General features: G+C 37.4%; 1 protein-coding gene and 1 long non-coding RNA gene across 3 annotated transcripts in view; one reads left to right on the top strand and one right to left on the bottom strand.

Annotated features, from left to right (window-relative positions):
• The first annotated feature begins 5,820 nt into the window (after window positions 1-5,820).
• The window catches only part of LOC111332853 (protocadherin Fat 1-like), a 33,434-nt gene continuing 22,316 nt past the window's right edge, over window positions 5,821-16,938 (top strand). The window contains exons 1-2 of one of the 2 annotated variants that reach the window (XM_022938313.2): window positions 5,821-6,183; window positions 8,388-8,472. The gene's annotated coding sequence lies outside the window, so the exon portion shown is untranslated. The remainder of the gene's footprint in view (window positions 6,184-8,387; window positions 8,473-16,938) is intronic. The other variant, XM_088733836.1, reaches the window with a different exon arrangement.
• LOC148724236 (uncharacterized) lies at window positions 11,791-16,938 on the bottom strand. Its single transcript, XR_015991878.1, has 2 exons — window positions 13,892-16,938; window positions 11,791-13,332 (listed from the first exon to the last, which is right to left on the bottom strand). It is a non-coding gene; the product is annotated as an uncharacterized LOC148724236 (long non-coding RNA).

Here is a 16,938-nt window from a genome sequence, read left to right on the forward strand (position 1 = left end):
CTGTATTTAATGAAAACAAATGAACAGTTGAAAGAAAAAAACAAGGGAGTCTGGGAACGAAGCTAAGAAACAGGTACGTTGTCAAAGTGTTTTGAGCCAGTCTCTGAGTTTTGGGTATCCCCGTTCCCAAAACACTAGTGTTCTGGAGATACCCAGAACCCTAAAAGTGAATTTAATAAGAGACTGGGGCAAGTAACATGACATCCTCTTTTATTTGTCGTGGAAAAGAATAATTGCTTGCACACATCAGATTCTCACACTTGAGATTGTGGCTGGTAAAGAAAGGTGTTCGTGTGTCTTCAAGCATCTTGGAATAAGCGATCAGATAGCAGTTTCAAGTTAATTGCTTCGGATGTAATGGGCAGAGCAATTTACTTGAGATTGCTGACTGATCGCTCATTCCAAGATGCTTCACAACAATGAAACACTTTACAAGTTGTGTGCAAGTTGTTCGCGTACGAGTTGTACGCAAGCTCGCACGTAAATCACTGGTGCCGAAAAGTTTGAGTACATAAATTCCCAGTTACGGTGAAAACTCTGTCTCTTGGATTCCCTCGGGAAACAAATAGTGATATTTAGAAATATATTTACAGATCTCTCATTTGCGAACCTTTCTCATCGCACATCAAAACTTGGTAGTAGTACCTCTCCAGTTACCACGTCCCTCATCGTTTCGAGACATTTTTGACCTTCTCCTGAAGTGCTCCCTGGTGAGAGTAGGAAAGCATCGAGTTGTGACGAGGAAATTGGTTCAGGACAGACACGGTCATAACATTCTTTTGTAAACGTTCCAACGGTAACGAACTCATCGATTGACTACCAATGTATAAATGTTAGTAAATTGATTTTCTCGTAATATCGTGTCTGCAACACGTACTGAATGGGAGATTAACAAGTCGCGACAGTGACATGTAAAGGTAAGTTCTTTCTTGTCTTTCTTCATATTTTCAAGAAAACTTCTGTTTTATCGAGGAAATTAAAACCCTTTTACTGAACGAGATAAAGTGAGGTTTTAACCATGCCTCATCCGACAAAAGAGGGAAAAAAGGTAAATCCAAGGTCTGTTCAGGATCAGGGGAATCTATTGCCCCTTGCCAGTTAAGCCCCGACAAACAATTAATTATCGACCATTATTCGTTTCGAAATCTGTGCCAAAAACTACATTGGAGGTCAAAACACCTTGGGAAAGTTATTTGGAAACATGTCCTACAGCCAAACATTTTGCAAAATACCATTTTTTCCAATTCAGTAAGGGTGTGCAACACCACCCCTCCACCCCTAACAATGTTGGTAAAGTAAATTCAGCATTGTTTGGGGGGGGGGGGGGTAAGAGGGAGGATGAGTTCAATATTACCGTTAAGTGTCCCAAGACTTTCAACCTCCGTTGTAAATTTGATTGACTGAAGTGTCAGAAATACAGATCGGGCGAATATATTCGAATATCCACTGTTGGTGTACAGTCTGTTTATCAATTGTCTATTAACCCAGCCTGATCTCTCTGCTGGCATTCACAGTAAATTTACATTATTTGCCTTGGCTTCATTTCCTCTTCTTGAATGTTGCTGAACCTTCTAGCTGTCTTAAATTAACTAAAATGATATTTTTAAGCTCAAGTCCCACGAGAAGGTTAAATTAGGCCACAGGGTTCTACAATGGTGTGAAAGGAAAACGTATAATTTTCTGAAATTTAAAGAATTAAAGCCAAACTTTACGATTGAGCAAAAATTCATTTTTTCACCAGGTTTTCTCTTGTATCACATGGCACATTCCGATGCTAGTATGATTACAGAAATCAAATCTTAAGCATTTCAGCCAGAATTTTCCGTTAGGCTCAGTGTCAAAACAAACATTGCCTGTACACACATCCGCTCGATCCGTTGATCCATGTCGTCAGAACAATTGCAACTTACTCGGCTTATGCTTAGCAACAAAAGGAATTTCTAATCAGTTTTCTTTCATCACAATTATTATTTAACCCGACTTAAATTCAAGGCAAGGTGCATTTTACAAACAAACGCCTAGGACATTTGAGCCAAGCTTAAGAGGTAACTTCGTGATGTAAAACAGTTATATCCGCCTAAGGGATCTTATTTAGTTACTACGCTACACAAGCAAATTATTTAATCTTTATCTTATCACTACGATCAGCATCACATTATTTGCCTGCCTATAGACATGACGTGCAAGTTAAGCTATTCCAGAAATGACTTAATATTAAAATAATTCCGGAAAAATAAATCTATATCAGACTTGCCATATCGCCGCTTTCGTTTGCGGAAGCGGTTCTTTCTAAATATGTAATATTGGTCCAATAAGGCAAGTGTCCAGAACACAGCTTATACTGGTAAAGATACTGTACAGACAAATCTGCACTCACGATCTTCCACTATTCTGACTTTCACGAAATAGATGATGACTGTTTTTCATAAAATCGGTCATAGCTTTCATTGTCCACGCCCTTACCGTTCATCGAAATGACGTCAAAATGTCAGTGCAACCGAAAATACAGAAAAACCACAAGGAGCAAACCGTTTTCAGTCTCTCTTTCGACTGCTTCCTGAAAGCCGGCGCAGATTTCTCTACCTTCTCACTCCAAGAACACCACACAAACATTAATTTGATTATTCACAGGTTCGTGTAAAATGATTTTCATTCTTTACATACAATTATACCCTGTATGCCGCAGACATACCATACATTCGCACAAATTTGAGAGCACTGCATCAGTTTTCAACCGTAGTGGTCAGGCTTTTTTTTTTTTCGGTATTGAGTTGTATGTTTATAACTGGCATTAATCAATTAATTTTCGGTCGTGAACGGATCCCAACGAGAAATTGTTGTGTGAATTACCATTTGTTGTCATGAATATGAAGGCGATGAAATGAATAGAATGACGGGTTACATAGTTTATTTTAAAACGGTTTCCACTATTCCATTACAATCTTTAGTTTGGATACAATGAATATGTGAGGTTCATATATTTTGAACTGCGGTATTAGATACGTATGATGGACGATCCTCGCAATAGAGAGCGCTATTTATGCAATAGCGAAAATCAGACCTGAAAAAAAAAAAAAAAAAAAAAAAAAAAAAAATCGGGCCTGTACGGGATTCGATTTTTTTCAGGCCTGATTTTCGCTATTGCATAAATAGCGCTCTCTACTGCGAGGATCGTGCATCATACGTATCTAAAACCGCAGTTCAAAATATATGAACTTCATATATTCATTGTATCTGATTTATCATCACGGGTTTATTACGAATGAACTTAACAGCCTGCTCCCAGTTGGCTTGTTAGCACAACTGGTAGAGCGCTGCACTATTATCGCAGAGGTCAGTGGTTCGAATCCCGTGCAGGCCTGATTTTTTTCAGGTCTGATTTTCGCTATTGCATAAATAGCGCTCTCCACTGCGAGAATCGTGCATCATACGAATCTTTAGTTTGTTTGACAATTCATTGACTATCACGTACGCATGAGCCCCCCCCCCCCCCCACCCCTTTTCTACGATTATAAATAAATCAAGAAACCTTCTTTTACTGTAATTCAAACTATGGTGACTAAATTACATTATGTGCCGAATTAAGTCACTTGTACGCTGCTTCCCGACCATGTTCTAGTGCATGGGCCGGGCCTTCTTCTCTACCATTTATCAGAAAAGGTTAAATTAAAGGGCTATGGAAGAGTGGGCATGGGCCGGGCCTTCTTCTCTACCATTTATCAGAAATGGGCTATGAAAGAGTTATTTTAGTTGGCTGAGTTAGTGCTTTAGTTCATTAGACTTAAGAATTACCTTCGTTAACGTTGCTAAGATCAAAATTTGATCCTAAATAATCTGGCGCCTTTCCTTTGGAGTTCATGTATATTAGCTGAAAGAAACATTTAAGACGCGAAGGAAAATGCTCTTTGGACGAAGATTTTTTTTTCTATCTAAAACGGCGGCATGGCGGCTGGTAGAAACATCTAGATTGGATACAATTGTCTGACTGGAAAGTAGTCTACAGCAGCGATTATACGGTCTCACGAGCTCAAAGAAGGTTTATCTTGAGGTAAATTCGCCTAATACTACCTTATAAACTCGGTAAAATTTAAAGATTTGAAATACACTTGCGTTATGATGTCAAATCGTTCAAATCATGTGATGTGTAACAAATTCTTAGGTTGTGAGACTCAATGTGTAGGTCTCCATCGCTGATTAAGGGCTTGTTGCGATTTTTAAAATCAGAACATTTTCATTTCGTCATTGTATAACCAAAAATATGGAAGCAACAGTGAGAAAATCCTTGTGAAGAATTCAAAATCGTGACGTCTGCCTGCTCATCATAATCTCCTATTTGTAATTAGATTTCGTTAATAAGCCCAAAGAGAAGGTTCTGAAATAATAAAAATATCTGTATGGTCACCATGCCTATCGTTTTATTCAGCCTAAAGTCATCCTTCAGTCAGCACGAATTAACGTGGAATGTAAACAAGAAAATCAACCCAATTAAAGTAAGTTTTGTTTTTTTGTAACGTTAGGACTTCGTCATGGGGTAATTCTGGGACAGCTGAGAGCTGTAGGGGCTCAAAATTTTGGATCTAAATAGCAGCAATTACAGGCCTTTTTATTTTGTGGAATTTGATGAATAAGTGCCACTGATCTGAACCTTTGTCATACCGAGGACATCCCTCTTATGCTTATTTACGCTTTTCTTTTTCGCTCGATCGAGAACTTCGCACAGATCTCTCTAACCCTACGCGCTCCTCTCAGTTTCCGTGCGGCCGCTGAATTTGATATTTGTTACGTAAGTGTGCTTCTGATCATAAAATAATAAAAAAAAATTAATGGATATCCACATCAGGTCCACATGAGGTCGCTGAAATAAACTTAACAAATTTTTACAAATCGGATTCGTATAAAATGCAATGGTTCTTGAAGAATACTTGTTTTGCGAACAAACGGTTGACTCTGTTTTATCATATCAAAATGACTCGTGTTTTGGCTGGATTTGTTTGTAGGCAGGGGGCGGATGAGTACTGATGTACACATCCTATATTTGTTGAGTCTTCCGAATGCGATATGTTTTGGAGCTAAAAATTTTGACTATTACTTCCATGACTTCTATGACTTTGGTAAAGAACACTGTGTTCTTGTTTCTACCTTCGAGACGTGCTCAAGCAACCATATCAAAACGAAAACATGTGTACAACGTACAAGTTTAAAAAATCTTCTCAGCGGTACTTTTTACGAAGTTCTGTGAGCGCGCGCAAATCCGAAATCCGCGTGAGCCCAGAGCCATAAATAGGCCAAAACAGGAAACCTGTCGTGCAAAGTAATGCCTGACACACTTCTGACAAGACCCCACACTGACTTGAGACTTGTTTAGATTGAAAATAATCTTTTCAAACGAATCACATCCCAATCACGAGTCCATAGCGGTGAATGTCTTGTCATGAATGGCACGAATATTTCCTAGCTTTATTCCTTAAAACAGCTACCGATATTTTCACATTATCCAGACCGCTTTCCAATCGTTAGACAGCAGAAACCCGAGCAAGTCTGAATTTTTGACGTTGTGAGGCTATTGAACAGATCTTCCCGAGGAGAAAACTAAGAGCCTTCTGGCAATGATATAATAGTAGCCATTTGTGAGTTACCCATCTAAACTCAAACTATGTCGGTACACCTAGCAAGTTTATGCCGATTGTTTTCTCACCGGAACTAGTTTGCTTTACTCACCGGAAGTCACCTACCGCAAGATTCAAAAGTATTCAACCTGTTTGAGTTACGAGGGCGAGCGTGGCTGGTTCTTTGTTTCGAGGTCATCAGGCATACTTTGTGTACCCACTCCTCTATTGTTTGTTAAGACTCGCTGACCAAGCGTCTTGTAATTTATACAAGCTATCAGCCACATTTTTTTCCTGTGACTAAGTGATAAAGCTTCAATAGGTAACCCGTTATCACTTGGTGCGGCAGGTTTCTGTGTCCTGAAGTGAGTGTTAACTACTTTGGAACTCAACGTGATTCCGTCTGATAAAATTTTTTTCATTTCGAGCGACAAAAGTTTGTGAAGCCGGTGAAACAAGCATTTGATCTTCTATTTCTATTGTGTGGGGAACAGAGCGATTTAGGCGGTCACGAATTTCAAGTGATGAGCTGTTCCTAATAGCAATCCTTCGAGAAAACAGTTAATAATCGCTAGAGGTAAGTGACTCAGCTCTTTTATTTGTTGTTGTTACTTATAAGGATTAATTCAGCAAAAAGAATCTTCAACTCTGATAACTAAATTTCCTGACAAGTAATTTGTTGCGATCCGTCTGACTCAAACAGTTGACCAGCGCTCGTTAACACGCACTGTAATTTTATAGTAGTTTTAACTGCTTATAAAGACTACTTATCGAATTCCTTTTTCTATCATTATTATTACTGGTTCTAGTTCGACGTACATCTGGTCCACCTTATGGTCGCAATTTTCGTCTCAGTTTCATTTTCAAATGGGTTCCTTGACCACGTTTACAATTTAATTAATTTACGATGACATAGAATTCACAAACTGAAAGCAGGCAGTTACCACGCAAATTTCCGATCCGGGCTTATGGCGGAAATCTGTCAGACATATTGGTTATTCATACAATGCGCAATATGGTTTCTACACATGTGAAAGCTAAATCCGACCGTTAATCAGTTTTATCAGAGAGATATGTCTATACCGATGTTTATTGTTACTATGTTCGAGATAAGAACTGCTGAGTTATTTCGTACTAGTTAACATGTAGTATTTGGTGTATGTAATGTGATAGTAGCGAATTTACAGCGCTCACTGCAGTAGAATTTTCTCATATTGCTCAACTATTTTCAGCGCTTGGCAGAATTGTTATCCTAAAATCGGACGCGATTTGTTTGTTCAACATTGTTGTGCTAAGTAAAGTGGTCGGCCAAAGGTTTTCGTATGCTAATCTTTTCATTGTTGATTCTCCAATGTGGCATGACGACATCGGTAAGGTTGTGTGTCAAAGACTTTAAGAACAGCATTTTTCCCTAAATCTCAGTGGAAATGATATCGGTTTATGAAGATGAACTCATATTTATTCAGAAAGGACCTCTTTTTTTCTGAAAAAAAAAAGAAAAAAAAAGCACTGATTTGTTTTAAGTAATTGACTAACCAAACCGGAACTTTCAATTCAATCCTTCCAAAGCTGAGTTCTTTACAAAAGTGCAAAGAACTATTAAAAAGACCTCAAAGTGTACATTTTGTGACATTTGGTGGACAAACAGAGGTTATTCCTTTATATGATATCTCATGATATTTCCTTTGTATGAACAAAGAACATAAAAAGAACAAACCGAAAATGACGTGATATTGTTTGCGACTAGGTCAGCCTGTCAACCTCAAAAAGTTCAGTTACAAAGAATACCTCAGGATTCTGTTAATCACCGACGCAATCGCCATGGTAGTCATGGCAAAACTGTTCAGAACAAGTTTATTAATTGCAATCCTTAAGAAGCTTCTAGAACTACCAGTAGAAGTCAGGTCTAAATTTTGGCCTCCTCTCTTCACACTTCATTGTTCTCGATTGTGAAGTTCTTTCGTTTTGTTTTTCGTCTAATTTCAATGTTGCGGACGTGACCGACCAGGTTGAGCCTTTAACCAAGTTTGATGAGCCGACTGACTCCCTAATCTTCCCTTTTATCACTGTTTAACTAAGACCAGAGGAATGCGAGAGGTTATTCATAAGAAAAAACCGGCTGTGGCGAAAAAAGGAAGCTACAAACATTGTTATGCTAATGTATTTTAAATTAATCACTAACAAAAATCTTTTCTTTGGCTCGCCCTCTTAAAATAATTCTAATTAATTTTATTATCATTTGATTCAATGTATTCTACCGATGTAGACTATTTATCGGGGATGAAAACACTATTTCTTGTTAACTATCTCTCTTTCACTACGTTCGTTCGTCAGCACCACGTGTTTTATGATCGCACGGTCCCACTGACGCGAAGAAAGAGTTTTTCAATAAAATTCACCATCATTATCTCCAGGAGGTTTCCTTTGACAAAGAATGATTGATGTTTGACAGCTCAGTCTCACAAATTAACAACTGATCTTTCGTCAAGTTTTAGCTTGAGGTCATAAACTTTACGTCGTACATATTCATGATATAACAATCAAGCTGTCCCTTCAACTGTTAAGATTTTTTTAAACACTTGTCGATCCACGGTCTGTTTCACCAGAGGTTTGCGAATTCTTGGATTCCACGGTATTAAATCTTTTTATAGTGTTTTCGGATTAACTACGGGAGATGTTGCTTCAGTCCTGGAGAAGTCAGTTACAAATGTCACTAATTGTTGCGGAGTGAACAAGTTTCTAATAATTCGGATTTGTCGGTGTTTGTTCTGTTTTATCAAGGACGTGGACTGAAACCGGCTGAACTGGGGTAATTTCGTGTGCTCAAAAGAGTCCGCCAAACTTAAAGACTTTGCCGAAACTCAAGGTAAGACATTGCAAACTATTGTATAGTCTTCCGTTTTTCACCTAACAAAGTTTTCATCTTGAAGTTTTTTTGGAGGTTTTATTATTTATCGTATGATCATCGACGAAGATAACTCTAAGAAGACATCAGTGTCTGTTTGCGAAGCTGTTATTGAAATTGCGAATCAAAAGCGTCTGAATTATTAACAAGTTTAACGGAGTATGGTCAACGATCGAGCCAAATATTGTGACTAACCTCGTCTCGAAGACAATTATCTGATCACCCTAAATTCACCCTAAATACTCTTGTTATCTGCAAATTGAAATATTGTAAATTACTTCATTTTGAAAGTCTCCTCACTCTGTGATACTATTGCATTTCCATGCTCAAATCTTTAGTTCTCTTGGCTCAGGTTTTATAAATTTTTAATGAATTTAAGGTTTAAATGTCAAAGGAAAAACTTTGGTGAAATTTGTTGGCTCTAATTACTCCAGAACTAAAGAATTTGATATCGTTTTTTGCGTTTTGTTATCACAGAGGACAGGAATTAATACACATCTCTCAATCAGCAAATTTGTAATACTTGCGGTCTTCCTGTCATATTCGAGATTTTTTGCACCTATCTTGTTTGGAAGCACTGTTATTTCATCTGTTTCCTGCTGCAAATCAAATTAAGTTGAGTGGAATTTATTCCAATTTGCCAAAGTTCTTTAGCTCTGTGCATTCTAGCCATTTTTCTGTGATTACTTTAGGAGCTCAGTATGCCGCCTAACACTTTACGAGTTCTTATGTGTTTTACATGAATTTCCTTTTGGAATACTTTCTCTTGTTTAGTAGCAAAGAAGGTAGGAATCATTTCCTTCCTTTGCTAAGTCCATTTTACTTATCATCGCAATTCTTACGTCAGTAAACAGATACAGAAATAATCAAGGGTAGGTGACTGAGTTTTCAAAGGATGATTGTGGCATGTATGAGCATATTTTACTCATCAACCTTTGTCTTGATCCGTGTAACATTATGTAACGTTATGAATATGTATCAAATTATACAACGTTTAAATTAGGTTAACTTAAGTCTGAGGGCGGGTAATTGCCAATGCTAACTTCATAATGGTGTGAAGACACGTAAGGGGGGGTTGTGGGTGGTAGAATGGCGGGGAGTAAGGGGTGGGGGTAGTGGTAAAAGCCAATATGATCGGTGTACTAGGTAAGATTGAGACAAAGATGCAGTCCCCGTTATCTCATCTTTAGCTTGGCCATGCTTCAACGACTAAAAGACTCTAACCCGCTGTTATTTTTGAAGAAAGCCTGCCCAGATATATGGGATCATCTCAAGAATTTTGATGTGAGTTGATTTGATTGAACAGTATACCGATTGCTGTGCAGGAGATGACAGATACTTGAACTAATAAAGTGATCGAGTAAATGAGCGGCTTCGACTTGGAATTGATCCAGATATCATTGTTTTCATTTCAACAAACCCTCGACAATACTGTTTCTTCTCTTTTATTTCCTGAGTGGCTTATTTTTTTTTTTTTTTTCACTATTTGTTTAACTACAGCAGAAAAGCGAGCCTTTTGAGAGGTGTATTTGTTATCAAAACGGATGTTAGTCTTCAATCTCCACTGACAGCCACAAGCGTATCACTCAACTAATTTTTTTTTTCAAGGGAAAATAGGTCAAAAGGGTGCCAAAGATGATTGCGTAATAAAAAAAGAAATAATCTTGACCCAACCCGTTTTTGACACTTGCCTATTGCCCGTAGTGTAGCCTGAGGTGCTTCCTTATCCTCCACTTGAAGAAAGCCCAGAAATTTGATGCATTGATTATTTTTCTGAATAAGAGTTTGACCGCCTTGTTGTAAAATACCTTTTGTGTTTGAAATGAAACGTATTAAGCGGGATTTTTTACATCTGAGCAGCTGTGGTGGGCGTGTATCGTGTTTCTTCTCCAGGCTCATATGTACAGTTGGAATCGTCAGGTGGCCGCAAATAGAGTAACTTTTTATGGTGTTAAGCATATATTTTTCTTGATGTTGCTACTTTTGCTTTGTTCTGAGGTCATATTCAGGTCCATTGAAGTTTGAGTTTCGAGTTATGGTGGAATATTAAGTGAATACTGTGTTAAACCCTGCAACAGCCGTTTCCAATTTGCATTTGATACCCGCACCAAAGCTTCATTTTTCGCCATAGCCTTCGGAGATTTATGCTATTCTTAGGCAGAAAATAGCTGCCCTTTCGTAGAGGGTAGGACCCACATGCATATAATAGAGGCTTTATCTTCATAACAAAAATTCTGAGTGAACTTTACAACCCCACACCAGTAGGATGATTGCACAACTCTTATGTAATTACTGAAATTACCAGCTTATTCAGGTATTAAAAAACAACTTATCTAAAGTGTGACAAAAGAAACTTCAGCTAATGGGGGACTGTTATTTATTTATATCATCGATCCACTGGTTTTTCTATGTATCAGTTAGGCCATGCACAATTACCGGGCCCAGACGAGTTTTAGTAATAAATCCTACGAGAGTTCTACATCCTTCTAAGTTCCATAAAACTTATCCAGAAATCAGGGATTCGGTTCTTAAAGTATCAAGAAAGATTTCGGATGAGTTACGCAGTTTAAGAACGATGATTTTACAGAAAATATAGTTGAAATTGAACAAACGTACGCTGCTGGCAGATATTGCACAGAAGTGTCCTTGTTCAACTGAAATCCAGACAATAGTAATCTAAGCTCTTGAAAATTTCTTGTCGGTAAGTTTGGCTGTTTATATTCAGTCGTAAGTTTCCGGCAATCAAATGTGTTCTTTCATCATCCTTCATGTATTTTAAGATATGAAAATGTCTCGGGAAAAGATTCCACTTTTATGGTTTAGATTGGTTTCATCAGGAATAGCGTGTCATATTTATAAGGATTAAAAACTTCTTTCTTAAAATATTTCAGACAAAATCAGCCTTCCTAGAGGACTCGTCTATAGGGATATTTGAAAAGATGAGCTACTCTTTGTATTCATCAGTCGTGAAATGAAAAAAAAATCAGTTTGAGTCGACCTTGGCTTGTCAGTTTACCGCTTGTTTTTCCAAGTGGAAATACGGTGATTATCACGTGATGGGAATCACCCTTTGTTCCTTTTTCGCTTTACTAAAATAGAACTACAACTGCAATTGGCCCTGAAATGTTTTAAAACTTCTGGAACCTGATCATTCAACTGACAAACTGACCGATCGCCTGGCGTAATGACAAAAAAAATTCCATTAACAGGTTAATCAAGAAAGGGATACTTTTGCCAAAAAACGTTTGCAACATTTGTAATGTATACACCGCAATCATCGAAATCAAAAGGTTTTTAATGAGAGAAAAAAAATCACAGACTTCAAACTGTCATCAGGCCCCAGTTGTTCGAAGGTTGTATAACGCTATCATCCACTAGATAAATATTGATCCAGTGGATAGCGCAGCACGTTTTGCTTTCATTTATCCGCTGGGTAGCGATTTATCCGTTGGACAGGGTCATCCGCCCTTTATACAACTGGGCCTTGATCAGTAGTGTGTTCTAAACCGTAATTACCATTTACATTAAAAAGGCGAGAAGAATGTGTTGTTGACAGGAGATTGGTAATGCACTGATCAATAGTTAGAGTTAGGATGCCTGCAGACCGCTAGGTCGGTTGAATAAAGCAAATGTTACACTGGCTAATCCAGCTGAAGCACACGGATAGTACTTGCCATCCGTTGCTGGGAGAAATTTCTTCTTTTTTAATAGTGTCAAAGTATTTAAAGTTCAGTTTAGAAAACCTCTCCAAAGGGTGGACCCTACAAGGGAAGAACTCACCAATGATTTTTGATAATGGTAGTGAGACGATGAGAGAATTGAGAGAAGCAGGAATTTAGCTGAGAACGCAACAATGGCACCTGGTGATAATATTAAAGTAATTCCATTGATTTGATCCGTCCTCGTTCAAACCGGGTGTATCTGATGACCAAAAAAAAAAATACTCTAGAAAATAGATACTCGTTGCATCTCTAGGATTTGATTTCATCTACAGATACCCGATTGTTCTGTAGGAGACGACAGACATTTTATCTAAGAAAACAGTGACTAAAAAAAGAGTAAGTTGACCTGGATGTGAGCTAATCATAAAGCTATTAATTGAATAATGTTTCGTTCTTTTTTTTTTTTTTTCTTTCTAAAATTTAATTTTCTTCATCCTTAAAGTTGATCTTGATTTGAGTAGCACCGTCTTAAATACCACGCCTTTTCATCACACGGCCTTGGTGTTTTTCCTTCTTTCTTCTTTTTTTTTTTCTTTCACAGTATTATTTTTCAGGAGTGCATACGTACATCTGAGTGAACATTAACTTTAAGATTTTAACTTCTTAAGGAAGGGATAAGTTGGTCCCAAGAGAAAGTTTGACCAGTCTTTTTTTCAGATGCAAACCTAAACAAAGGCAAACTTTCCCACGCTATAAGACATACAGGTCAAGTCAAAGTTCACTGCATCGGGGAGACTTCTCAGTGATCCTTTTCTTTTCTTTCTTAAAGATAGCTTTTTGTCCCAAGTGTGATCTGGACCTTTTGGGTCCCTTGTAAGTACTTGTTAATCGGCTTTTTACCCTTTTGTGGTGCTGATTATTTTTCTGAATAGTAGTTTGACTCCTTATTGTGAAGTTATTTTTCGTCTTGCACGAAACATTTCAAGCATTGGTTGTGAAGATTTGAGCATATGCAGGAGGTGTGATATCCATGCATTTACACAGTTGGAGATGTCTAAAGTGGCGACAAACGCAGGCGGCATTATTCATAGTATCAGATATATCAGCTGCTTTCTGTCACTCCATGGCCAGATTTATTGCCCTCGAAGTAATTCTAATACTACGAAATAAAAGGCAGGTAAATCATTTTAGCAGTACATTTACCATCGCAATTTACACGCGATTTACACGTGATATGCACAAGTGTGCCAGGCGTTTTTCGCCGTAGATTTTGGAGATAATTTCTTCCATCTCAAGGAAAGAACAGCATTTTAATTCTGTTGAGGGTAGGTTTTGTAAATTTTATTTATCATAATCTTTTAATTACTATTGTTTTTGAAGTGGAGGTCTGAGTTTGTGGGTGAGTGAAAAAAAACAAAACAAAACAAAACAAAAAAAAAAAGTAAAAACAACAAATGATGAACGAACCCCTCGGGAATAACTTTTTACATTCATGGAGATAAACTACTCAACGTGTACCGTTGGAAACAGTTGGATCTCCCCTCTCAAGTCATACAACTTACGTGAGCGATTTCTAATGCCACAAGTTACAAAATATGGTTGACTGTTTTTCAAACCAGTAATGTACAGCTCTATGATCGTTTAAGAAAAAGCGTGTATGCAGTAAATCGGGCGAACAGTTCTGCCATTTTTTTTTACGTTCCGTGAATTGGACTTACTAGGAATGCGGGAATTTTCTTGTCCTAAACTGTTAGCGGACGTTCTTGATGGTCTTATGTACGTAGTATAAACAAGAAGAATTCACGGAAATCGTATCTGTCCAAATAATCTCAGATGTTTTTTTATTACCCTGACAACTGTGTTCAGAGGGAAATAATAAGCTAGACAAAGGTCACTCAAACTAATCAGAAACTTCTAGTATATTATTTTAGCTGTTGTAGAATAAGCAGAAATTTTGAAAGTTGATGAATTAATCATCCATCGTACAAAAGTATTACGATAAGCGAAGTTTACAGGACTAAACTTCCTCTCTCAAATTACATATTGATCCTTCCTTTACATACGGCATGTTTTATTAACCAAACGATATATCTCAATCGATTTGGACCGAACTCTTTAAGAGTGCCGACTCTTTAACATGCTTTGATTAACTATCCCACTAGAAATTATACATGAAAAAATGGGTGGAAACTTTAAAAGACTTTTTACCTGCAGTCAAATAGCAGACTTTTACAAAGGCTTAAACAACTGACCATTGTTCTGTTCGTCCGTCCACGTGGGAACTCAATGGCTATCGCGTGATATTACAGATTAGACCTGAGTTTGAAATATTTTCAGAAAAGGTCATCATGTTAAACTAATCGGAAACTTCTTGTCAATTAGTTCAGTTATTCTGTAATCAGCTGAGATTTTTTAAAGTTCCTTGCATCATCATCCTTCATGCATTACAAGAAAAACAAATTTCCAAGCTAAGTCTTTTCCTCTTGAATAATTCAGAGTTTCTTTTCCTCTTTAATCAAACTTTCGTCAGCTGCGGTGGTATCTTGATCCACTTGGAAGAAGTGGAAACTATCCTTGATGTGAATTCTCAGCATTTTTTTGGAAGTTTCAAATCTGCTGTTTTGAACTACTCCAGGAAGGTTTTCTAAATTGTTATTGTCGTGAAATGCAAACTTTTACAAAGTACTTTGACAGCCGACTTTTGCTCTAGTAATTGGTTAGTAATGAAACATGATGATTACCATGTGAAGGGAATGATTTGATACCTCATGAAGAAACTTAGTTGTTTAAAAATAAACCAAAGTAATAAATACCTTATCATCAGTCTGGAAATGACTTTTACAATCGACTTTTGTTTGATGGTCAAAGTGGAAACTTGATGGTTATCACGAGGAACTGAGGAATGATTCGGTTATAAATACTACACTTTGTTTTAAGTTTAAAACTGTGCATGGTGCTAAAGTGTTGTGAAACTTTACGAAATTAGACGCTGATGTTTTTGGTGTAATGACAAATAAATCAGCTCAGATCAGCATTTGGTTCAAAAGATTAGAAAGACAGTGGAAGCCTTTCTCGTAAGCGGGTTCATAGGCGTCATGTTCATTACCACAAGGTATTCGAAAGAGGTAAGCATGAACAAAATTTAACCTGCGACCTTCCTGATAAATTAAACAAAATTTAAAGAGCTACCTTTTGACTGAGTAAAGTTTTGAATTGGCACACTGAACAACTTAAGTTCTTAAAGAAACTGCACGAACCTAATTAATTTGCGATTTCGTGATTCTATCTAGAAAACCATACGCACTTTCTGATACACTGAGATGATCTGGCCGAGAAATTTTAGCGACGTTTGGACAATTTTGACGATCATTTTAAGCATTATTGTAAGAAATATACGACTTTTTTTAGAGACATGTTTCGGCATGCTTCTTCCATTTTCAATCAATGAGTAACTGAAAGTGAGTAATTATATAACAGACAAGTAGATGAAACAGTAAAGCCGGGTAGACGAACCGCAAAGACAATATATTAATACATCAGATAAATGACGTGTTTCGCATCATAAAAATTTCAAATTAAGATGAGAGCAACCTGTCGTTGACAAGAGGGCGGTAACACTCTGATCAATACACTAAGACGCTTATGGATACTTAGGTCGGTTCAGATAAAACAAATGTCACACTGTGCATATTTGTAAAACACCTTAAACCTTAGCTAGCTAATCTGGTTGAAGAGCAAAGATGGTACTGGTTTTAGACGTGTATTAAGACGTAAGCTGGCAGGAATTAAAATTCTTTGCTGATTTCTTGTTTGGATGTGGTGAGACAGGATGTCGCTGTGCACTCAACTATGTGACACGCACGTACAGCGATATTAAAACCGCACTCATCTGATTTCCTCAGGAAAAGTATTTTTGGTATCGAGAGCATGCAATATTCGAGTTGTCGTTTAATATATTTGTATGAGAATATTCTTTTCTAACTAGACGGATATGAGGCTCTCTTTAACATCAAAAAAAGTTGTGATGTGCCTTTGTGAGATTAAACTGAGTTTTGGAACTTTAACTCGAATATCGCGTGATATCCTTCTTAATTCTGATGATAATCTGTTCAAATCCTTGCAAAATGTCTCTTACTAACCGCAATTACTGTTCATTTGTGAGGATCTCAAAGGACTGCAACTTCATTTGAAATTCAGATTTTTCCACGAAGGAGTTGATATCTTCCTGCGACTGTTAGTGGTTTTCCAGTTGATTAATCACCAATAGCCGTTGCTGTGGTCGAACTTACACCTTTCAAGAGGTACAAACATGAGACCTACCAGTTTTTTTTTTTTTTTTACCAAGCTTTGGTCATTTTTTAGGCTACCTTTCATTCTTTGAAGGGACAATTTAAAAATTCAGTGTGGGCTCATACTGGTTTATCTTGAGTGATAGTTGAGGGAGTTAAAGACTCAACGAGAAAGTCTGATTCTTAAAAATATTTTGTGAAACGTACATTGCATTCCTGGTTGAAGTTTCGCGAGTGGGCATACAATTTCGAGTTTGTCTCTTTACACTGATTTCAGTTATCAGTCGATCTATTTGTTCGACGCATAAACTATGCTTGACTTTGTTCAGAAGTGATTTGCATGCACAACGATCTTTCTTGACGCGAGAAATGGGATTTTTGTGGTTTACTCTGCGGCAGCTGATATTAAAAGCAAACTTGATTGTTTTGCTTTTGTTCTCCTGTGGCAGTTGTGGTCAAGTGATCCTTTGGGGGTA

Source organism: Stylophora pistillata, chromosome 9 (assembly GCF_964205215.1).
Source record: "Stylophora pistillata chromosome 9, jaStyPist1.2, whole genome shotgun sequence".
Classification (NCBI taxonomy): domain Eukaryota; kingdom Metazoa; phylum Cnidaria; class Anthozoa; order Scleractinia; family Pocilloporidae; genus Stylophora; species Stylophora pistillata.